Here is a 25,025-nt window from a genome sequence, read left to right on the forward strand (position 1 = left end):
GGGAGTGAGAAAAGGAGGAGACAGAGAGAGACACAGAGAGACAGAGACACACACCCACAGAGACAGAGAGAGAGAGACACAGGCAGAGAGCACCTTGAGGGAGGGGTCAGAAGGCACAGGTGCTAGAGTCCTGGAGGGAAGGGAGGTGCTGGGCAGCGGAGAAGCGAGAGTGACAGAGCAGGAGGAGCTTTGATTGGGACCCATCAGTGCAGGCTGTGTGAGAAACCATATGGATTCAGCTGCCGCCACGTAGAGACCAGCAGGGAAGAAGCCACGCTGTCCTGAGAACCTAGACAAGCCCTCCGCACATACCACGCGTGCCCACAGGATCTGTCTTGATCTCATTCTCCCTCTCCGCACGCCTCTCCAGGGTTGCACTACGTGCCACACAGACCAATGGATTCAAGCTCGAAGCATCTGCAGGACTCACCAGCAGCTCTCTCAGAGACCCTGGATGGGAGGGAGGGCTGAGCCACACAGACCAGTAGGACTGGGATCTCTGGAGATCACGCCCAGCCAGGAGGGTTTTGAAAATGCCCTGGTTAAGAAACCCTGACTCTGACCTCCGACGGGGGACAAGGGAGCCCCAAGACCAAAGAGGGTTCCTGGGACCTGCCAGGCTCTGGTGGGCCAGTAAGCACACATGGGCACACCCAGGCCCCTCCCTGAGGCTGGAGGGGCACACGCAGGCCCCATTTTAAATAAACATCCTCTTAGAAAATACAGGCCCTAAAGCAGTGGCTTCAAATTCTTTTGACCACAAAGCACACCAGGAAAATTGCTTTATGTCAGGACTCAGCCGTGACTAAAACGAGCCATCCACAAATAATGCCACGCTGGCGCTCAGCATCCCACGATCCGTTTATTCCACACTGGCTCACAGGGAAAGAGAATATGGGCAGCTAGCGGGCTCTTTTGAGTTTCTCGCACAGTGCCTGTGGCTGCAGAAGTGGGGTTCAGCCTGGGGAAGCCACCTTCTCCAGGTGAAGGAGCGTGGGGCTGTGAGTAGACAGAAGGCAGATACAGCCGACCCTCAGGATGCTGCGTGGCTGCCTCAAACATTCCAGGATACTTCCAGTCAAAGTTTCTCACGAACGAGGGCCCAGGTCAGGAAGTGAGGGGAAGTCAGGCTGCAAAGGGAACCATCAGCTCCCACGGGTGACCCCACCTCAGTGCCCAGGCCCCCCACGCCCAACCCCACCTCAACGCCCGGGCCCCCCACACTCCACCCTGCCTCAGTGCCAAGACCCCGCATGCCAGACCCCACCTCAACACCCAGGCCCCCCAGACTCTGCCAATGCCCCTCGACACAAGCTGACCTCTGCCACTGTTTTCTCATTTTGAGGAAAAGCAGCCTGCCCCTCAGCTCACACCCACGCTTTGCCTCTGCAGCTACTCACAGCCTCATCCCTCCCGTATGTGACAGCCCCTCCCAGATCGGGCGACAGCTGTGTCCTCCTGAGATGGATTCGCCTCCTACCAGTTCTAGGCCAGGACACCCAGCGTGTTTTAATGATGCTGCAGTCCATTACGATTCACCTCATGTTTATTCGACTGCAACAATGATGCCATGGAAAAATACATTGTAGTTGTTTCTATAGAAATGGGAATATGATTTAGTTCCATGGATTTTAAGGCGCTAGAAGCTCGAAGTTTTTTTGTTTGTTTGTTTTGTTTTTAATTGGTCCCCGACAGCTGATGTCCCAGTGGTGACTCCTGAAATTACTTTGGGAGCTTCAGATTAAAGAAACAGATGTAAGTGCTTTTAGATGAAGTATATGTAACATTTTTATTAGATCCAAGTTCTTTAAAAATTAGATGAGAGGTTACATAACTAGGGATTGAGTAATTCATTTTTAAAATTAAACCCCTTTAGTTCATACGCAGGTGTAAGAAATTATGCAGAGCTCCCACATCACCTTCCTCTCCTCCCCCAGTGCTGATGTCCTGCAACACCATGTCAGGTCTGCACAGCCCAGTGTCAACCCCCACCCGGCCAAGATGCGACCCAGCCACGCCTTTCATGGCTGCACCTGAGACCCGTGTCTCCCTGCTACCCTGACGGCCACTCCTCTGCTCTCCCTCTCCTCCAATTTTGTTGCAAGAATGTTATGTAAGTGGAATCATGCAGTCTATAGCCTTTTGTGATTAACTTCTTTTCCTACTCAGCACAATTCTCTGGAGATTCATCCAGCTCATGGTATCATATTCACTCCCTTTTAGCGTGGGGATAGAATTTCATGGTCGGACATAACGCAGTTTGTTTGACCCTTCAGCCATTGAAGGACAAGCTGACGTAATCTCTTGTGCACAGTTTTGTGTGGACGTAAGTCTTCATTTCCTTGGGATGAGTGCCCGGGGTGTGAGTGCTGGGTTGCAGGGTAGTTGCAGGTTAAGTTTTTAAAGCCACTGCCTGGTGCCCTCCAGGGTGTCTGCACCATCTCATGTTCCCAGCAGCAAAGCAGCGGCAAGTGGCCTCTCCCCGGCCCAGGGCCTGGCATTGTCACTGTCTGTTATGTTAGCCATCGGGATGGGGCGCAGTGGTTTCTATTTGCAGTTTTCTGATGACTAATGCTGTGGAGCATTCTCATGTCCTTATTTGCCATCTGTATGTCCTCTTTGTGAAATGCCTCTACAGACCTTTTGCTCATTTTCTAATGGCATCGTTGGCTTTCCTTGCCTGTTGGAGTTTGAGCGTTCTCTGGGTATTCAAGGTGCCAGTCTGGTGTTGGATTTGTGTGGATTGCTCCCACCTGGAGCTTGTCTTTCATCTTCTTGGCAGGGTCTTTCACAGAGCAAGTTTTACATTTTCGCAAAAGTCCAATTTGTAATTATTTTCCTTTGGATGTTTAGTGTCAAGAGTAAGAACTCCTTGACTTGGTAGACCCTGATGATTTTCTCTTTACTTTTCCTGACATGTATGTCCAGGGTCCACTTTGAGCTAATTTTATGAGATGTGAGACTCAGGTAGAGGCTTGTTTTTACCTCAGGGGTCCAGTGCCTCCCACTGCTTGTGCACAGAGACCTCCTCTCCCAAGTTGCACACATACCTTCATCAAACATCAGCACGGCGAATTCGTGCAGGTTTATTTCTGGGTCTCTAATCTTCTTGATCCAGGGTCTGCCCCTCCACAAGTGTCACACTGTCTTTACTGTCACTGTAAAATAAATCTTGAAATTGGATAAAGTGTTCCCTCCCACTTTATTCTTTCCAAAATTGTTTTAGCTAATTTAGTTCCTTTGCCTTTTCATCAAATTTAGAATAATTTTGTCTATATTTCAAAAATTAACTGTTGGGTTTTGAGATGCAGTCTCGATCTGTCGCCCAGGCTGGAGTGCAGTGGCACAATCTTGGCTCATTGCAACCTCTGCCTCCTAGGTTCAAACAATTCTTGTGCCTCAGCCTTCCAGTTAAAGGTGTGCCCCACCACACCCAGCTAATTTTTGTATTTTTAGTAGAGATGGGGTTTTGCCATGTTGGCCAGGCTGGTGTTGACTCCTGACCTCAGGTGATCTGCCTGCCTCAGCCTCCCAAAGTGCTCGGATTACAGGTGTGAGCCACCATGCCCGGCTAATTGTTGGGGTTTTAATAAGAATTTTGTTAAACTTGTACATCAATTTGGGGAGAACTGGTATCTTTACTATGTTGTGTCTTTCAATCCATTGATAAGCTACCACGATTTAGTTAGATTTTGGTTTCTTTCATCAGTGTTGTCTAGTTTTCAGCACACCAGTCCTGTAGAGGATGTGTTACGTTCACACACATTTCTTTTTAGTAATTATAAATGGTATCATATCTTCAATTTCAGCATCCACGTGTGCCTTCCTAGTATACAGAAATGCAATGGGTTTTTGTGTGCTTATTTTGGAATGAACCTTACATGGCCATGGGTGGATAATTATATCTTACATTGCTGACTTCTATTTGCTAATATTATGTTAAGAATTTCTGTATCTGTATTTATGGGGGGTATTGGTTCATTGTTTTCTTTTTGTGTACTGTCTTTTTGTCTGATTTTTGTATCAGCATAATACCAGCTTCATAAAATCAATCAGGAAGCATTCTCTCTTCTGTTTTCTGAAAGAGATTGTGCAGAATTGGTGTTAATTCTTACATAAATATTTGTTAGAATTCTCTAGTGAAACCATCTGAGCCTGGAGCTGTCTTTTGAGGACTTTTTAAATTGCAAATTTAATGTCCTTAATAGATATAGGGATAGTTGAATTGTTTATTCCATACTCGGTGAGTTGTGGAAGTTTGTGTATTTTGAAGAATTGGTCCATTTCATCTAAGTTGTCAAATTTATCTGTGTAAAGTTGTTCATGGTGTTCTCTCATTGTCTTTGGATGTCTGTGGTGTCTGTAGTGATGCCCCGTCTCATTCCTGATGCTGATCAGTGCCTTCTCTCTTGGTTTTGTCATCAGCCCAGGCAGAGCTTTGTTGGTTTTGTCACCTCCTTGCAGATCTTTGAGGGGGAGAGTCTAGGCTCCCACACCCTTTGCTGGTGCAAGTAAGGTTGGTGCAAGTGAAGCTGCGGCCCCAGCTCTCTCTGCCTGAACGTTCTCTCTAGGCTCCCTGGTTTCTGGTCCTGTGGCTGGTGTGAGCGGGCTTCACTTGGGCCTGTTATTGTCTGCACCTCTTGTGTTGCAGGTTCCTGGCTTCTTCAGCTCCAGGTCTGGGATACACCAGGAAAAACCCATGGCTTACCCTGTGCCACTTCTCACCTCTGGGGTTCCCAATCAGTCTGCTTTCTTCTCATCTTTCAGTCTTTTTTTTTTCCTTTCTATATGCTGTATGGTTTTTAATTGAACTTAATATGAGGAATAGAGAGAACTACATCTTCATCTTCCCATGTGTGGAAATCCTAGTAATTCATTTTTGAGGAAAGAAAGTCGAGCTGAAAGGATCTGTCACTTTGAAGGATCCTTCTCATAAAGGATCCTCCCATAAAGGATCTTTCAAAGTGATGATGTCACAAATGACCACTGTCTTTCAGGATGTGTAAATATTTTAGTTTTGGCTTTCTGTGCATTATAATCTTTATTTGAGATTAAATCCTTCCTGGGCAGCAACTTTACAAATGTCCCTGAATTTTCTTCTACATTCTGTAAGATTTCAGTTTGAACTCATGAGCTCAAGAAAGTCTTCCTTGTACATTCTGGTTTTCAAGTGAAGACAGCAGTTTCAATTTGTACAGAAGTGATCATGACAGCACCATCAGACCCGAGGTCCCAGCAGGGTTATCTCTGAGCTCTCCTCTGTGCCCAACACATGACTTGACTCCTATCAGATGCCAGACAGATGCTGATTGAATTAAATTTACAAATGCTGCTTCCTCACATCTGACGTTTGCCTTGAACCTCTCCATTCCTCTGCAAGGTTGGCAGTTTGCGTAATTATTATTTCCTCTTTAAAGAAGAGGAGATGGGGACTGAGGGGCTGAGGCTACTTGTCTAATGTCAGAATACCAAGTTCGGTGGCTGGATTAGGACCAACATCATCTGCTTTGACTTAAGGGGTCCAGAACTTGCCACCCCAAAATATGCAACAATAGCATATTGATTAGTTTGAGCTAAAAGAAATTGAAGGCCAGGCACAGTGGCTCATGCCAGTAATCCCGGAACTTTGGGAGGCTGGGATCAGAGGATTTCTTGAGCCCAGGAGTTTGAGACCAGCCTGGGCAACATAGGGAGACCCCCATTTTTAGAAAAAAGTAAAAAGATTAGCTGGGTGTGGTGGAATGCGCCTGTGGTCCCAGATACTCAGGAGGCTGAGGTGGGAGGCTCACTTGAACCTGGGAGCTGGAGGCTGCAGTGAAAAAAAATTTAAAAATTGAGAGCCAACACAAGAATGCTCTTTGCCTCCTCATAAAATACCTAAATTAATGTATTAGTTTCCTCTTTTTAAAGGAACTGACACTGATAAGGAAAAGGCTCATTAGTAAAGTTCTTGTACCAGGAGGAGAGTTACTCTAGACAGCCTCTACCCCAGAGCACCAGAGAAACTTTTTTTTCTGAGACAGGGTCTTTCTCTGTCCCCCAGGCTAGGGTGCAATGGCACCATCATGGCTCACTGCAGACTTGACCTCCCAGGCTCAAGTGATTCTCCTGTCTCAGCCTCCTGAGTAGCTGGGACCACAGGTGTAAACCACCATGCTCAGTTAATTTTTTAAAACTTTTTGTAGACATGGAGTCTCACTATGTTGCCCAGGCTGGTTTTGAACTCCTGGGTTCAAGCAATCCTTCAGCCTTGACCTCCCAAAGTATTGAGCTAACAGGTATGAGCCACTGAGCCTGGCCCAGAGAGACTCTTACCTGCACAACTAGGCAACTTTATTCACCAGACAGTGCCTTCTTGCACCCTCCCAAAATTTGCCTTCAGCACCCCCAAGAAGCCAAGCCTCTATTCCCTTCTGTGGCCAGGATGCTGTATAGCCCCCATCGGCTGGCCCTTCCCAGTCCCGATGGCCCCGGAATGTCCACCTGTGGGTTGTGCATGGTCACCCCTCCTGTCCCCACTGTCCCCCACCCCACCTCACACAGTCTGTGGCTGCTAAGTCATTCTGGACTTGAACCTCCTGAAGACCAGAGCATTCTGCTCAGCACAATCACAAGGAGGTCACAGCCACCAAAATTCCTGTATTTGGAAGCATGGAGCAGCATCCACTCTCTGCCCCAATGTCACACCTTCTGAGGGAGATAAAACCAAAGGACATAATGAATCCCAAAGCAAAAAACAAAAGACAGTTCTCCCTAATACCCCCTCGCCACTCAGCCAAAACAACGAAACACCAACCAACCATTTAACCTTCACAAAATTCTGGCTCCTTGACAAAAAGAAAATGCATGGAACACTGCTCTATGAATAGAGAATCAGCAAAATTACAGATGGACCAGCAGGTGGGCAGGACGCTGGCTTCACTCTCAATCCCTGACATACACACTCCAGTATGGAGTGGAATTTAAGAGAGTCAAGTGCATCCTCATCTCTCATTTCCCGTTGGATCTCATTCTGCCAGGGGGAGTTTAAACAATTGCAACGTGCTTTCTCATACCCTTGTCTTAATGTACACCAATACTTTTATATAACTTCTGCTGCGTTGAATTAGCCAGAGACACACATGAACTTGTCCAACATTCGTTCTTATTTTAGTGTCAGTCTCTCGGGGAATGTGCCTTGGTCTGTGTAATAACAGAAAACACAGTCCCTAGATTTTCTGAAACAATAACAATTTCAAAATTCTTTTCTATTTTCCCTGAAGTACAGTTATACTTGTGAGATTGTGCCTTATTTAAACAAAGTGATATGAAACACTTTTTTTAATGATTAAAGAATAATATTTTCATTGCATAAAAATAAGAAAATTCAGTAAAGTGTAAATAAGAACACCAAAACTATTCATAATCCATCATTAGAGGTAGCCATTAACATTTTGGAGTATTTTTCCAACATTTACACATATAATTGAGATCATACTCTGTATGCAATAATTTTGAATATAGCATTTAAAAGAGACTATTTTTTATAGAAGTTTAGATTTATATAAAAATTGAGCAGAAAGTACAAAGTTTCCTCATACCTCCTGTCTCCAGTTTTCCCTATTATTTATATCTTGTCTTAGTGCGGTGCACTTGTTACAATTCATGAGCCAATATTGGTAAATTATTATTAACTAAAGTCAATCGTTTAGAACAGTTAGAACTCAGTTTTGGGGCTGTAAATTATGTGGGTTTAGATAAATGTGTAATGACCTGTACCCACCATCACAGCATCACACAGAGTCTCACTGCTCTGAAAATCATCCGTGCTCCGTGGCTTCAGCCCTCTCTTCACCAGCCCTGGAAACCAGTGAGCTTTTTCCTGTCTCCATAGTTCTGCCATTTCTGGACTGTCCTGTAGATGGAATCACACGGTGTGCAGCCTTTTCAGATTGAAAAGCCTTTTCAGATTACTTCTCTCACTTAGTAATCTGCATTTAAATTCTTCCACGTCTTTTCACGGCTTGAAAGTTCTTTTCTTTTTAGCCCTAAATCATATCCCGTTGTCTTGAGTGAAGGTTAAAGTTCTTCAACTTCCCTTAAAGGTATGAAAATGAATGGATGGGGTGACGTCTCAGGGGAGGGAGTAAATAGAAAACCCAGAACTGATTGATCCTGATGGCTGATTGACTGGCAGGAGTACCGGCGTCATCTCTGGTGCCCCGAACGGATCCCTACAAGCCCCCTGCCTTACGAGCGGGTACTTCCCCTGCCAGGAGGGACCGTGCTGCGTCCCCCTGGGGCTCTTGCGAGGATGATGGCAACCCCTCAGATAAAGTGAACAGCTCAATCGCCTCAGCAATGCTGCATTTATCAATAACAGCATCCTGGGCTGGGTGGGAGTCAGGCAGGGTCTGTCTTGTGAGCTCCTGGCACGAGAGCTGCATGATGTTCTGAGCCTGTGAGTCATTGAGTAGCTGGAAGGGGCTCCGGGGACCTTGTGAAATTTGTGTCTTTTTAAATGTAACTATGATTTAATAACTGATGGGGTGTAATAAATATTTAGTAGCACATTTTTCTGCAGATGGCGAGGGAGTAGGTCAGTCCCTGTCAACAAAACACAAGTTGTCTGATTTACTGAACTTCCTGGATGGTTTGGGTTTGTGTAGAACCAGGAACTGTTTGAAAAATGCTTAAAAAATAATGCAAAATCTTTCTCCAAAAATTACCCAATTACCAAATACCATAACTTATCTCTTTCTTCCCAGTGGACTAAGTGCTAAGCGTGGCTTCCATTTCCTAAAATAAAGTGCCTTGCAATTAAGTATATATTCAGCTACTGCAGTTAGATTTTCATGTTGGTGGTGCAGAGCCCAGGGGAGAGGAGTTGATTAACTGTTGTGAAAACCAATTCCATTTATTTTATCTTCCAGTGAATTTTTAAAAGGAAGTTAATATGCTGACTTATCTTGGAACAATGTGTCATTATACTCCACACTTAAGCCCTGGGTATTAGTTTTTCTATCTTTAGAGTGACCTAAATTGAAAAGCCGCTGCCATTCTCTCTTCTGATCTAGAGCTGTCTCTAAGTTTGTCTTACTTACTTGTAAAGACTGAGTATCACCTCATCACAACATTCTAGACACTGCCTACGAAGGTTCCGGAAGTTTGGTTCAGAAACCAAACCATCGTGGTTTGGTTCAGAAAGACTTGGGAAAAATGAGTCTTATTTTGAGAGATAAAATGTCCCAAAGTGAGATTTGAGAAAATAGATGTCTAATAGGGTCATTCATATCAACCTCGGAGACAAATGATATTTTTTGCTCGTTTCTTTTTTGTGGGCCAAGCTCAACTATGTTTCAACTGCAATTTATTTTATTAGACTTTCTTTTTATGTAACTCAGACTTAAGAGTGACTATATGGAGACTAGAGTAAATCGTGTTATGAATTACCCCACATCCTTCACTCTAAAATGCAGTTTGCTGCCAGAATTATGCTTCCAAAATGGTCACAGATAATTACTGTGTAGGGCCCAAGCACAAAACACCCTGTGGGGAGAATCTCAGATTTTCTGCACAGCTGTGCTTCCTGAGACCTGACATTTTCAGCAGAGCACCCTGGAGCACGCACACGAGTAAGACGCATTCCCGCCCCGGCTGGCACAGACTCGCTGGAGTTTGTGAGGTCTGCCTGAGGAGAAGGACCATATCTACAACCTAGTATCAGGATTTCAGGCTAGATTGCATCTTCCACTAAGTTTTTAAAATATAAGATTTTTTTAGAGAAGCAAAATGGGTAATATCGCAAATGTTCAAAAAGTTATATAAATACTATTGCATATGGATAACATAGGATGCTAGTGCTCATTAAAAACCTCATTATAGAAAATTGTGCCAGGTGCAGTGGCTCATGCCTGTAATCCCAGTGCTTTGGGAGGCTGAGGCAAGGGGATCCATTGAGCCTAGGAGCTGACACCAGCCGGGCAATATAGGGAGACTCTGTCTCTACAAAAATACAAAAATTAGGTGGGCATGGTGGCGCACGCCTGTAGTCCCAGCTACTCAGGAGGCTGAGGCAGGAGGATTGTTTGAGCCTGGGAGGTCGAGACTACAATGAGCTGTGCTGACGCCACTGCACTCCAGCCTGGATGTCAGAGTGAGATGCTATCTCTAAATAAATTTAAGAAAGGATGAATTGTATTTGCAACAAGCCATCGTGGTGAGAGCGAGGGATTCGGGTACCATGGAGCTCAACAGCTGGTTTTGAATGCACCAGAGCATTAAAGGAAGGAAATGACACGCTCAGGATTTTAAATTCCTGGATCAACTCTTGACCAGAGGCTCCTGTGACTGTCCTTAAAGAACATCTTCCTTCCCATCTGAAATGGATCCATTTTGATTGGAGCTAGCACGCTATATCTTTCTCTACCTCCATCTCCATATGCTGCAGCATAAATGCATTCCCTCACAAAATAAAATACATAGATTTTCTTTCTCTTTTAACTCAATTTCTTATGATTAAAAGAGGAAGAGCAAAGTACTGGCGCCGATGGAGCATGCATGGCTGAGCCAGATTTGGTCTTTTCCAAGCCCCACGTCCTACTGGAGGGCTCAAAGACAATTACAATGTAGAGTAACAAAGCAATGCATTGCAATGCCTGCATTTAAGATATCAGGGCAAGTCCTGAGGATATAAGGTACTTGAACATGAATCAACTGTCTAACACAGTAACTAGCAGAGTTTGAAAGGCCTCAACATTTGAAAATGCTCAGGGCCTCGTTTCCATGGATGAAGAAAATCTTTGCAGATTTGTTGTATCTTTTATTAATGTTAATTTAGCTAAGTAAATAGATTTATTTTCATTTACTTTCCAATTTTTATTTAAAATGACATGCCAGTGAATAAAATCTGGAGACCAATAAAGTATTTGTGCATATGCATGCATAATATACATAGAATGTGCAAAATAAAAATATTAAAGAATGAATTATGAACCTCATTATGTGGATAAAATGCACTTGAAGTGGAAAATATTCCAAACATGAAAGAGAATTTTCATTAGGTAGAGTTCAGAAATTGTGACAAAGGTATATCTTAAATGTATTACTCTTCTTATGTAAGAACATTTGTTTAAATTATAAGAATGCCTAATGGGTTGAATTTCATATGTGTAGACAGATCCAAATTTTTCAAAATGAAAATTCAATATTCATGAGACTCAATCTAGAAAATACATTAGAAAAGGAAAATATATGGAAGTTATAGGAGTAAATTATAAAATCCTAGTCAGAACTGATAAATAAAACACAAAATATTTGCTCAATAAGCTCTCCAAGGCCCCTGTATGACTTAATTTCTTAGTGCCTTTGTTTCACTATCTGTGAAAGAGCTTCAAAAGTTGCATAAAGTCTCAAATTGGCTTGAAAAATTTAAGAGCTGTATTGATTTATTGGTCATTCTTTTGGCAAATACTTATCGAGTGCTTTACTACAAACACAGACGGTAGTTACAAACATGCCCCTAGCATGCAATTTTTTCCATGACCAAATTCACTTATTCATTCTTTTGCCAAGAAGCAAAGATTCCCACAAGGTTTGCACACTCCGTTAACCTTCCTTTCAAAGCCTTGCTGTCTCATGGCCAGCGATGAAAGACCAGTGCCCTAAAGCTCTGGTGCCACAGGCCAAGCACACCGTGCATATTTCTCCTGTAGCTCCCAGGAACTCAGGGCAATCGTTGTTCCTATCTCTAAGTGAAAGCAGGGCCGGGGGGCTAGTTCTTTCCCAAGATCTCAGCGACTGCCCAGAAGTGTCAGCCTTAGAATGTTCACCTGCTGCCGGCGTGTCATGAGGGAGAACTCCCAGGCCCTGGCTGGCTCCTGGGTGACTTTGGCACTGGTTTGACCCCACCTCCAGGGCAGCGGGCCTGACTCCCAGGTGACAGGCAGGTGGTGATGGAGGAGGCAGGTGGTGATGGAGGAGGCAGGTGCAGCTGTAGCAAGGGCCGCCTCCCTTTGGAATCTGCCCAAAGACGCAAGCAGGATTCCCAGGAGGCACTGGCACTGCAGAAAAGTGATTGCAACAAGGACAGCCTTGAAGAAACAACCCTGACAACCTTTCGGGGAGACTCAGCCACTGTCTGAGAATTCGTGCATTTCTGTACGTGAATCACCTGTAAACGACAGGCTGTTTGCTCTGGAAAGCCCATAGGCCAGATTTCGCATTCCTCTGTAATGATCTGATGCCTCCTCTGTCAGTTGTCTGCAGTCCCAGCCATCGCCTACTGCCCCACAAACAGCTTCCCAGCCACCGAGGGGTGGAGTCTGAGGAACCTTATCTCAGACCCTTTGAGAACTCTCTCGCTTTGAGACTTGGGGCTGACCTTTCAGAAATGCAAAAGGAACACCAACATACGACTTCATTAAGCCAAGGCCACTGGGTACAGTTTCACGTTTTTACAGATATTTAACCTCTCTCAGTTCTGGAATTTTGTTAGCATTTGAACTTTTGATTCATCTGACTCCAAGTGTTATAACCCCCTTGGCAACTGTCTAGACAGGTGCTGCCTATGCAATGCAATATTTATTATTACAGATCTGTCAGATTACTGGTGGGACCATGTCAGGATCGCTAATGGTCATGTGTGTGTGTCTATGACCCCTTCCAAATTCTAAGCTCTTCATGGGTAAAGACTAGGATTTCTCTTCCTCTAGTGTTTCACGTAGGACTAAATAATAAGTATGAATGAGTGTTGAATCAATGTTTTCCATTCACTTCATTTCATCAATTCATTCTTTATTCAACATACACTTGTTGATGCCCGGCTCTGTGCCCGACAAGATGGTATCTGTGGAGACTGATCTGAAAAAGCATCCTTCGTGACAGGTGGAAGTTGGATGGGAACAACCCACCCAGCCAATTAGGTTCCTCAGTTGCATGACACCAAGGAGCTGCTGTCTGGGAAATGCACTTATTAGGAGAGGGACAAAGCGTGACTGAGCCGCAGGCTCACCTCAGCCAGTCAAAAGGACTTGGGCACTGCCTCATTCAAGCCACCTTGGAGCAGACGTGGCTACGCTCCCAGCAGCCCTGTACCCATCGGCCACTGAAGATCTCAGCTCTCGTCAGCCTTGCAAAGCTTGCTGCATCTGAGTCTTGGGCTCCCGGTCCACTGCTTAAAAAGTTACTATCAGGGGGGAGGAGCCAAGATGGCCCTGTTTGCAGACGACATCATTGTATATCTAGAAAACCCCAGTGTCTCAGCCCAAAATCTCCTTAAGCTGATAAGCAACTTCAGCAAAGTCTCAGGATACAAAATCAATGTACAAAAATCACAAGCATTCTTATACACCAACAACACACAAACAGAGAGCCAAATCATGAGTGAACTCCCATTCACAATTGCTACAAAGAGAATAAAATACCTAGGAATCCAACTTACAAGGGATGTGAAGGACCTCTTCAAGGAGAACTAGAAACCACTGCTCAAGGAAATAAAAGAGGATATAAACAAATGGAAGAACATTCCATGCTCATGGGTAGGAAGAATCAATATCGTGAAAATGGCCATACTGCCCAAGGTAATTTACAGATTCAATGCCCTCCCCATCAAGCTACCAATGACTTTCTTCACAGAATTGGAAAAAACTACTTTAAAGTTCATATGGAACCAAAAAAGAGCCCGCATCGCCAAGTCAGTCCTAAGCCAAAAGAACAAAGCTGGAGGCATCAAACTACCTGACTTCAAACTATACTACAAGGCTACAGTAACTAAAACAGCATGGTACTGGTACCAAAACAGAGATATAGATCAATGGAACAGAACAGAGCCCTCAGAAATAACGCCGCATATTTACAACTATCTGATCTTTGACAAACCTGAGAAAAACAAGCAATGGGGAAAGGATTCCCTATTTAATAAATGGTGCTGGGAAAACTGGCTAGCCATATGTAGAAAGCTGAAACTGGATCCCTTCCTTACACCTTATACAAAAATCAATTCAAGATGGATTAAAGACTTAAACGTTAGACCTAAAACCATGAAAACCCTAGAAGAAAACCTAGGCATTACCATTCAGGACAAGGACTTCATGTCTAAAACACCAAAAGCAATGGCAACAAAAGACAAAATTGACAAATGGGATCTAATCAAACTAAAGAGCTTCTGCACAGACAAGGAAACTACCATCAGAGTGAACAGGCAACCTACAAAATGGGAGAAAATTTTCGCAACCTACTCATCTGACAAAGGGCTAATATCCAGAATCTACAATGAACTCAAACAAATTTACAAGAAAAAAAAAACAACCCCATCAAAAAGTGGGCAAAGGATATGAACAGACAGTTCTCAAAAGAAGACATTTATGCAGCCAAAAAACACATGAAAAAATGCTCATCATCACTGGCCATCAGAGAAATGCAAATCAAAACCACAATGAGATACCATCTCACACCAGTTAGAATGGCGATCATTAAAAAGTCAGGAAACAACAGGTGCTGGAGAGGATGTGGAGAAATAGGAACACTTTTACACTGTTGGTGGGACTGTAAACTAGTTCAACCATTGTGGAAGTCAGTGTGGCGATTCCTCAGGGATCTAGAACTAGAAATACCATTTGACCCAGCCATCCCATTACTGGGTATATACCCAAAGGACTATAAATCATGCTGCTATAAAGACACATGCACACGTATGTTTATTGCGGCATTATTCACAATAGCAAAGACTTCGAACCAACCCAAATGTCCAACAATGATAGACTGGATTAAGAAAATGTGGCACATATACACCATGGAATACTATGCAGCCATAAAAAATGATGAGTTAATGTCCTTTGTAGGGACATGGATGAAACTGGAAATCATCATTCTCAGTAAACTATTGCAAGAACGAAAAACCAAACACCGCATATTCTCACTCATAGGTGGGAACTGAACAATGAGATCACATGGACACAGGAAGGGGAATATCACACTCTGGGGACTGTGGTGGGGTGGGGGGAGGGGGGAGGGGTAGCATTGGGAGATATACCTAATGCTAGATGATGAGTTAGTGGGTGCAGCGCACCAGCATGGCACATGTATACATATGTAACTAACCTGCAAATGTGCACATGTATCCTAAAACTTAAAGTATAATTAAAAAAAAAAAAAGTTACTATCACACAAAGTCGAAAGTAGACAGTTCCTCTTGACCTGGAATTGTCCAAGTCAGCACCACAGCTGGTTAAGGCAGCCCCTCTCTCTTTCCTCTTCTTATTTTCTTGGCCTTAAGTCTGCTTAGGACTCCTGGAAAATCAGGTTAAGGGAGATCAGTTGTGTTCATCATTTTAATACAATGTTTATTGATCCACAGATGTGTGCCGATTGCTGGGATAAAGAGATAACTAAGATTAGTCTTCCTAAGCCCTGCTTTCCTCAGTCATAAACAGAACAATGATCAAAGCAATGGTCACAATAGTGCCTGGGGTGGCTGTCATCTCTAGGAGGCCTGGGTGCACTGACCCCATTCCTGCAAAGGGAAGGCTCAGACAATGGCAGTGTTGATTACGGAGGTGATGGCTGCAGCTGCAGACAGCTATTTGGCAAATGCTATGAACCATCCCTGATCTGCCCAGGGGAGGCGTGTCTGACCCTTCACCATTGGAAATCAACTTAATGGACTGTCCTGGAAAGGCAGTCAGTCTAGTCTAAACAGGAAAGACAACATTCTTATTGCTTGGAGGTTTACTCCAGTGAGAATTGAGTGGAATGACAGAAAAAACACCCATTGCTAAGAGCTATGTGGTAAAAGCTCAGAGAGGACAGAAAATTGCATTTCACTTTCTGATAGAACAACTTGTTACAAATTTACAACCGTGTTTTCCGCCAATATTCTGCTTTCCTCTTTAATGAATACGCTGTGGTCTCATGCAGCATAGAGAACCTAGGGAAATTATCCTAATTAATTACTAAGTTACAATTTTCCAGATGATGTTGATTGCCGTTTTCTTGAAAATGTAGACGTTTGGGAACTGTTGGAGACACACACACATTCTCAGCCCATCACTCCGCCCTGTCACAGTACACGCCATGCCCAGCAATGTGCAAGAGAAGAAAGTCCGTTAAAAACACCCTGTACTTCTGGTAATTTTTTCTCTGTAATGATAAGTTATTAATAAGTATATTAAACTCAAGGATACACCTTAAAGAAATTCCGTAACCTGAAAAGTGTAGTCACACGAGCTCACGAGTTTCTCTGTGTTCAAATGGTGTCTGAGGCACAGATCTTTGTAACGTTGCATTTTCACATTTGTGTGGCAGGACAAGCATGGGGCAAGAGGGACGCGTTAACTGAAAGTTGCTGAAGAGAGGCTCCTGTCGGCCAGGTGTGGGCGGCCGCTGTCCAGAGAGAAACTCCTGCCACGTGTGTGAGGCTGACCGAGCCCTGCACCCCCCATGCTCTCCTGGCTAAGCGGATTCAGGGCTGGCCAACAAACCCAGACAGGTACGGCCAGAGCACTGCTCCCAGGAATTTGGAGTTGATATCTGGGGACCACAACACGCACATCTGGGAACTGGAGCTGAAAAACAGATCAAGTCAGGGCTGGAGAGAGACAGAGAGAGAATAAGAGTGAGTGGGGAGAGGGAGGCAGAGACAGAGAAGGAGAGACAGACGGGGGCGCGGGGGACAGAGGCAGAGGGAGAGGAAGACAGAGAGGGACAGGGAGAGAGATAGAGACACTCAGAGAGATAGGGAAGCGGGAGAGAGAGGGACAAAGAGAGAGGAAGACAGAGAGAGGGAGAGGGAGAGAGACAGAGAGAGATGGGGAAGAGAGGGGGGAGGAAGAGACGGGGGGGAGAGAGAGAGAGAGAAAGAGAGAGGGAGACAGAGAAAGACACAGAGAGAGAGAAGGAGAGGGAGACAGAGACACAGAGAGAAACAGAGAGAGAGAGAGAGAGAGAGACATTGGTTATATAAGCAAGCAAATATCCAGAAGGAAGAAAAACGATTCAGGACCAATGAAATAATTCTCGTTCCTACTTTGATTCTTTGTACCAGCCCACCCATGACTGTATGACAGTGCATATTATTCCAGTTTAGCTGGCTAGGAAACTGAGAATGAAAGAAGGCAGGAGTCCACTCAGGGCACAGGCGGTGGGGACCACACGATTCCAAGAGGCACTGACGCCTTCATGAAGGGCTTCCATAAAAAGTGGGAAGTACTCCGATTGCTGGGAGCATGTTCTAAGTCAGAATGTTCCTGGTGGTTCAGGGCAGCTCAGAGGATGCCTCCTCAGAGGGCTTCCCCCACCATGTCCAGAGCATCCCCGTTGCTCATGGCTCCACGCCTGCCTCACCGTTCTCAGCACTGATCACTCCCTGTCATCTACTACCTGCGTGTTTATCCATTTGGTCCTCATCTGACCCCACTGGGGAGTGCTGAGTGCTTGGTGCTCGGTCCATCCTCACTTCCCTCTGACTGCTGAGGGCTTGGTGCTGGGTCCATCCTCACTGCCCTCTGAGTGCTCAGTACTTGGTACTCAGTCTTTTCTCACTGCCCTCTGAGTGCTTGGTGCTCCATCTGTTCTCACTACCCTCTGAGTGCTTGGTGCTCCATCTGTTCTCACTGCCCTCTGAGTGCATGGTACTTGGTCCATCCTCACTGCTGACTGCTGGGTGCTCAGTCTATCCTCACTGCCCTCTAAGTGGTCAGTACTTGGTGCTTGGTCCATCCTTACTGCCCTATGAGTGCTCAATGCTCAGTCTGTCCTCACTGTCCTCTGCGTGATTGGTGCTCAGTCCATCCTCACTGCCCTATGAGTGTTCACTACTCAGTGTTCCATCTGTCCTCACTGCCCTCTGAGTACTCAGTACTGAGTGCTCCATCTGTTCTCACTGCCCTCTGAGTGCTCAGTACTTGGTCCATCTCACTGCCCTCTGAGTGCTCGGTACTTGGTCCATTCTCACTGCCCTCTGAGTGCTGGGTGCTCGGTCTATCCTCACTGCCCTCTAAGTGGTCAGTACTTGGTGCTTGGTCCATCCTCACTGCCATATGAGTGCTCAATGCTCAGTCTGTCCTCACTGTCCTCTGAGTGATTGGTGCTCAGTCCATCCTCACTGCCCTATGAGTGTTCACTACTCAGTGTTCCATCTGTCCTCACTGCCCTATGAGTGCTCAATGCTCAGTCTGTCCTCACTGTCCTCTGCGTGATTGGTGCTCAGTCCATCCTCACTGCCCTATGAGTGTTCACTACTCAGTGTTCCATCTGTCCTCACTGCCCTCTGAGTACTCAGTACTGAGTGCTCCATCTGTTCTCACTGCCCTCTGAGTGCTCAGTACTTGGTCCATCTCACTGCCCTCTGAGTGCTCGGTACTTGGTCCATTCTCACTGCCCTCTGAGTGCTGGGTGCTCGGTCTATCCTCACTGCCCTCTAAGTGGTCAGTACTTGGTGCTTGGTCCATCCTCACTGCCATATGAGTGCTCAATGCTCAGTCTGTCCTCACTGTCCTCTGAGTGATTGGTGCTCAGTCCATCCTCACTGCCCTATGCGTGCTCACTACTCAGTGTTCCATCTGTCCTCACTGCCCTCTGAGTGCTTGGTACTTGGTCCATCTCACTGCCCTCTGAGTGCTCGGTACTTGGTCCATCCTCACTACCCTCTGAGTGCTTGGTGTTTGGTCCATCCTCACCGCCCTCTGAGTGCTCAGTACTCTGTGTTCCATCTGTCCTCAGTGCCTATTGAGTGCTCATACTTGGTCTGTCCTCACTGCCCTCTGAGTGCTTGGTGCTTGGTCCACCATCACTGCCCTCTGAGTGCTCAGTACTCGGTGCTTGGTCTGTCCTCACTGCCCTGTAAGTGCTCGGTGCTTGGTTTGTCCTCACTGCCCGGAGCAGTGCATGGCATAAGCTCAGTGGGTACATGCTAACTGACTGAGTGACTGACAGAGCCTCCCCCCTCCCACCCCACTGTCTTTCAGAGACCTTGGGCAACATTACCAAATCCTCCAGGCCTCAGCTATGAAATGGGTGTGACTGAAACCTCTTTCCAGGCTGTGGTTGAGACTAACTGCGTTATCACACACAGCACGCTTGGAACAGCACCCAATGGATACTAACTATTAAAATTGTGCTTAAACCTGGTGTCATGGACTACACTGCTATGTGTAATCTTAATGCAAGAGTACACAGACTGAGAGCGCCACTTGAGACAAGGTCCCCCAAACGCCTGACCGAGTTGGAGATCAGTGGTGGAAATTTCAAAGGTAGAGGACACAGCTGCCGTCTTGGGAGTGGTGGACTCCTCCCAGAAGACAATCATTTAACCGGAGAAAATGGTTTTAAACATCATTTAAAGTCTCTGAAATTATCCTAAGGGCATACACAGAATGAAAAACTATTTATTCAGGAAAATCCAGTAAATCTTAGTAACAACAGTGAGAGTCTGTGGCATTTGAGCCTCAGCCCTCCCTCCAAGCCCATCGAGAAAATGGAAGCTCTGCTCTCTACAGATGTGGAAAAGAAAATGGGGGCCCTACTCCCCCAGTGCCCAGTCTGGGGCTCTGGCCACCTGTGTTGCCCACCTCCCAGCCCCGTGTTAAAATGTTGAAAGCCAAATAAAGAGAAAGCCTTGAGAACAGAAAGGGCACGTGACCCATCGCGCACAAGGAGGCCCCGGTGAGACCCACCGCGCACGAGGGGGCCCCGGTGAGACCTATCTCACACAAGGGGATTCTGTAGATCATCGTAAAAGACAGTATAACATATTTCTTCTTTCTTCTCAACTTATTTTTAAAATGCTTACATAAAAGAATATGTATATAATTACATTATTTGTATTATAACATATAGAAATGTAATACATTTGAAAATAGCAGCACAAAGAAGCCGGGTGGAACAAAGCTGTATTGGAGAGAAAGCAATGACATCAGATAGTAACCAGTATCCACAGGGGGAAGAAAAGAGAATCAGAAATGGTAAATAAGGAGATTAATATAACAAACTTTATAAACATATACTTGCTCTCCTTTCTTCTCTCAACTTCCTTAAAAGACTTAAGATTATATACAGTAGTAATTATAACAATATATTGTTGGGTTTGTAACATATACAGGGACAATATATTAAACAACAGCACAAAGGAAGTCTATGGAATGAAACTATGTTGTATGAAGTCTATGGAATTGAACTCATTCCACAGGAGTATGTTTCTGTATTTCACTGGTATTAGGCTAGTATAAATCTAAAATAAAATTTGATGTTAAGATGTACATTGTAAGCTCCAGAGCAACCACTAAGAAAATAAACAATACAGTAAAAATGTCATTTAAGGAATAAAAAATATTACATTATAAAATAGCCACTTAATATGAAAAAGCAATAAAAGAAAATGGAGGAATAATAAGGACATATACAAAACAAAAAGTGGGCCAGGCGTGGTGGCTCACACCTGTAATCCCAGCACTTTGGGAGGCCAAGGTGGGTGGATCACGAGGTCAGGAGTTCGAAACCAGCCTGATCAACATGGTGAAACCTCGTCTCTACTAAAAATACAAAAATTAGCCAGGCGTGGTGGCGCACACCTGTAATCCCAGCTACTCAGGAGGCTGAGGCAGGAGAATCACTTGAATCCAGGAGGCAGAGGTTGTAGTGAGCCGAGATTGTGCCACTGCACTCCTGCCTGGGCAACAGAGTGAGACTCTGTCTCAAAAAATAAATAAATCAATAAAAAAGAAAACAAAAAGCATAATGTTAGATATAAACCTAATAATCAATAAAACTAATATTTAAATGTGAATCAATTGAACAAGTCAATCAAAAGGCAGAGATCATCAGACTGAATAAAGGGAAACCAGAAACCTGCTTATCAAGTGTGTGTCTCTGTGTGTGTCTGTACAGTATCTGCAATGTACACTGACCTCCTATAGAAAAAGTATTCATATTCTGTAGAAAATCCAGTGCAGCTTTTAAAAATATAAATCAGTTGAAAGTTAAAGAACAGAAAAACATACGTCATGCAAACAGCAACCATGACAGAGCTGGATAGGCTATACTAACATCAGAAAAAACAGACTTTAAAACAGAAAATGTTACTAAAGACAAACACTTTGTAATGATAAATGTTAACATAACAATTATAAACCCATATGCACCTAACAGTGGCACCCAAAAATATATAAAGCAAACTGGTGAAATTGAAGGGAGAAGTAGACAATTTAAGAATGGTTTTTACAGACTTCAATACCCCACTTTTAATTATTTATAGAATGAATAGGCAGAAGATCCACACAGAAATAAAAACTTAAGTAAACTTAGATTTAACCAGCATCTACAGAACACTTCACCAAAAACAGCAGAATACATATTCTCAAGTACACATAAAACATTCTCCACGACTGACAATATGGTGCATACACCATAAAATAAACTCGAATACCTTTAAATAGGATTGAAATCATAAAGTATATTGTCTGAGCACAATAGACTTAAATTAAAAAGTAATAGGAAGAAACTTGGGAAATTCACAAATATGTGAAAATTAAACAATACACTCCTAAATAACTAATGGATGAAAGAAGAAATTACAAGGGAAATTAGAAAAAAACTTGAGAAGGATGAAAATAAAAGCACATCATGCCAATATTTATAGACTGCAGCTAAAGCAGTGCCCAGAGGAAAAGTTATAGCTATACACGCTTATATTAAAAAAGACGCTCTCAAATCAATAACCTTTCTACCTTAAGACACTAGAAAAATTTCTCACAACAAAAGATAAGTGTGTGATGTGATGGATATGTTAATTAGCTTGATATAACCATTTAACAAGGTATACATGCATCAAACATCACACAGTAAATATATGTAATTTTTGTCAACTATATGTTAATAAAAATTTTTTAAATAATTAAAATAATTAAATAATTAAAAAGAGAAAGTAGATAGAGAAGAGCAAACTAAAAACCAGCAGAAGAAAGGAAATAATCAAGATTAGAGCAGAAATAACTGACATAGAGAATAGAAAAACAATAGAGAAATCAACAAGACCAATGGTTAGTTCTTCGAAAAGACTGACAAAATGACAATCCTTCAGAAAGACTACGAAAGAGAGGGACTAAATTACCAAAGTTAGAAATGGAAGGGAGGACATCTTGTAAAATAATGACCTTATAAAAGTAAAAAAGGATTATAAGTGAATAATATCAACAATTATGTGCCAACAAAGTTAAATACAATTCCTAGAAAAACATAAACTACCCAAACCACCTCAAAAGGAAATAGATCTAAAACAATTAGAGATTAAATAATGTTAAAACTTCCTTGTGGCTGAGTGTGGTGGCTCATGCCTGTAATCCCAGCACGTTGGGAGGCCAAGGCATGATGATCCCTTGAGGCCAGGAGTTTGAGACCAGCCTGGACAACACAGTGACACCACCTCTACAGAAAATAAAAATGAAAAAAATTAACCAAGCGTGGTGGCATGTGCACCTGTAGTCTTAGCTACTTGGGAGACTGTGGCAGGAGGACTATTTGATCCCAGGAGTTTGAGATTACAGTGGCCTAAGATTGTGCCACTGTACTCCATCCTGGGTGACAGACCAAGATTCTGTCTCAGAAAAATAAAAATAAATAAATAAATTCCTTGCTATGGTCTGAATGTTTGTATCCACCCCCCATTTATATGTTGAAACTCAATCAGCAAAAGGTGATGTTATTAGGAGGTAGGGCCTTTGGAGAGTGACTAGGTCATGAGGGCCCTGTGAAAATGAATAGGATTAATGCTTTTATAAAAGAGGCCCCCAAGAGCTGCCTTCCCTTCTGCTACGTTGAGGATGCAGTGAGAAGACACCATATCTATGAAGCAGAGAACGAAGCTTTTCTAGATACTAAATCTGGTGGTGACATGATCTTGGACTGTCCAGGCTCCAGAACTGTGACCAATAAATTCTGCTGTCTATAAAGCACCCAGTCTGAGGTATTTTGATATCACAGTCCAAACAGACTATCCTTGAAAACCCAGGCCAGACAGCTTCACTAGCAAATTCTATCAGACATTTAAAAAGGCAGGGCACAGTGGCTCACACCTGTAATCCCAGAACTTTGGGAGGCTGAGGTGGGAGGATCACTTGAGCCCAGGAGTTTCAGACCAGCCTTGGCAACATAGTGAGACCCTGTCTCTATAAAAAAATTTTTTAAAAAAATAGCCAGGTGTAGTGGTGCACACCTGTGGTCCCAGCAGCTCAGGATGCTGAGGTGGAAGGATTGCTTGAGCCCAGGAATTCAAGGCTGCAGTGAGCCATGATTGTACCACTGTGCTCCAACCTGGGCAACAGAGGAGATCCGCTCTCAAAAAATAAATAAATAAATAAATAAATAAATAAAAGAAACATCAATACTAATCAATACCAATACTGTCAATACCAATCCTACCAAAAAAACAGAAGAGGGTTTAACACTTCCCAACTCATTTTATAGAACAGTACGACGAGAGATAAAACAGGCAAAGATATCAAAAGAAAACTACAGACTAATATTCCTTATGAATATAGACACAAACACTAGCAAACAACTTAAAACAATGCACAAATGGAATTACACACCATGAGTAAATGGAATTTATCCTAGGAATTCAAGGGTGGTTTGGCAACAATCAATGTAATAGACACCATATGAATAAAGTACAAAAACCATGTGGCTTCCCAATAGACGCAGGAAAGAAATTTGAGGAAACTCAACACCCTTTCATAATAAAAGGATGCTCAACAAACTAGAAATTGAAGGAAACCTCCTCAGCCTGATGCTTATGTTTATGGTCAATTGATTTTCAACAAGAATACTTTAACAACTCAAAAGGGAAAGAATAGTCTTCTATTTTTTAATTTAAAAATTTTTGTTTTTTCCAGGTTTATTGAGGTATCAATGATAAAAATTGTATATATTTAGGTTATACAATAGGATGTTTTCATATATGTGTAGATTGTGAAATAATTACCACAATAAAGCTAATCAGCACATCTATCACCTCACAGAATTACCATTTTGTGTGCATGAAGAACAGTCATTTAAATAAATGATGCTGGAACAAGTGGACTTCATGCAAAAACATGAAGTTGAACCCCTTTCTGACACTACACTAACACAAAGACTAACTCAAAATGGACCACAGACCTTAGTGTCATAACTGAAACTATAAAACTGTCTGAAGAAAACACAGGTATAAGTCTTCATGACCTTGGATCAGACCACGGTCTCTTAGATATGAACCAAAAGCACTAGTAATGGAAGAAAAAAGTAGATAAATTGGCTACATTAAAATTAAAACTTTTTTGTTGCAAATGATACCACTAATAAAGAAGACAACATACAGAATGGGAGAAAATATTTGCAAATCATATATCTAATCTAACGAGGGACTAATATCCAAAATAAATAAATAACTTTTACAACTCAATAATAAAAAACCCAACTGCAGATTAGTGAAGGATCTGAATAGACATGGTTTTAAAGAAGTCATGCAAATGGCCAATGAGCGCACGCAAAGATGTTCAACTTCATTATCCACCAAGAAAATGCAAATCGAAACCACAATGAGACGTCACCTCAAACCTGTGAGGATGACTAGATGAGAAAGATAGATGATGTCAAGATTGGAGAGGATGTGAAGACGTCGGAACCACTGAGATGAGGAACCAAGGAAATGCATACTTTCCTGATAAGGATGTGAGATGGTGCAACCATGTGGAACACAGTCCAGCAATTTCCCAAAAAGGTGAACACAGAGTCACCACACGAACCTGCAGTTCTACTCCTAGGCACAGACCCAAGAGAAAGAAAGACACATTCACGCCAAAGCTTGTACGTGATTGCTCACAGCACAGTCTGTATCAGTCCTTTCTTGAACTGCTATAAAGAACTACCTGAGACTGGGTAATTTCTAAAGAAAAGATGTTCAATTGGCTCACAGTTCTGCAGGCTGTACAGGAAGCATGGCTGGGGAGGTCTCAGGAAACTCACAATCCTGGCAGAAGGTGAAGGGGAAGCAGGCACGTCTTGCATGGCTGGAGCAG

At 43.4% G+C, this 25,025-nt stretch overlaps 1 long non-coding RNA gene across 1 annotated transcript; it reads left to right on the forward strand.

Annotated features, from left to right (window-relative positions):
* Nucleotides 1-24,073, forward strand: LOC117981320 (uncharacterized). The gene is made up of 3 exons (XR_004672789.3): nt 1-2,113; nt 16,282-16,465; nt 18,942-24,073. It is a non-coding gene; the product is annotated as an uncharacterized LOC117981320 (long non-coding RNA).
* The last annotated feature ends 952 nt before the right edge of the window (nt 24,074-25,025 follow it).

This window comes from Pan paniscus, chromosome 7, assembly GCF_029289425.2.
Source record: "Pan paniscus chromosome 7, NHGRI_mPanPan1-v2.0_pri, whole genome shotgun sequence".
Classification (NCBI taxonomy): Eukaryota; Metazoa; Chordata; class Mammalia; order Primates; family Hominidae; genus Pan; species Pan paniscus.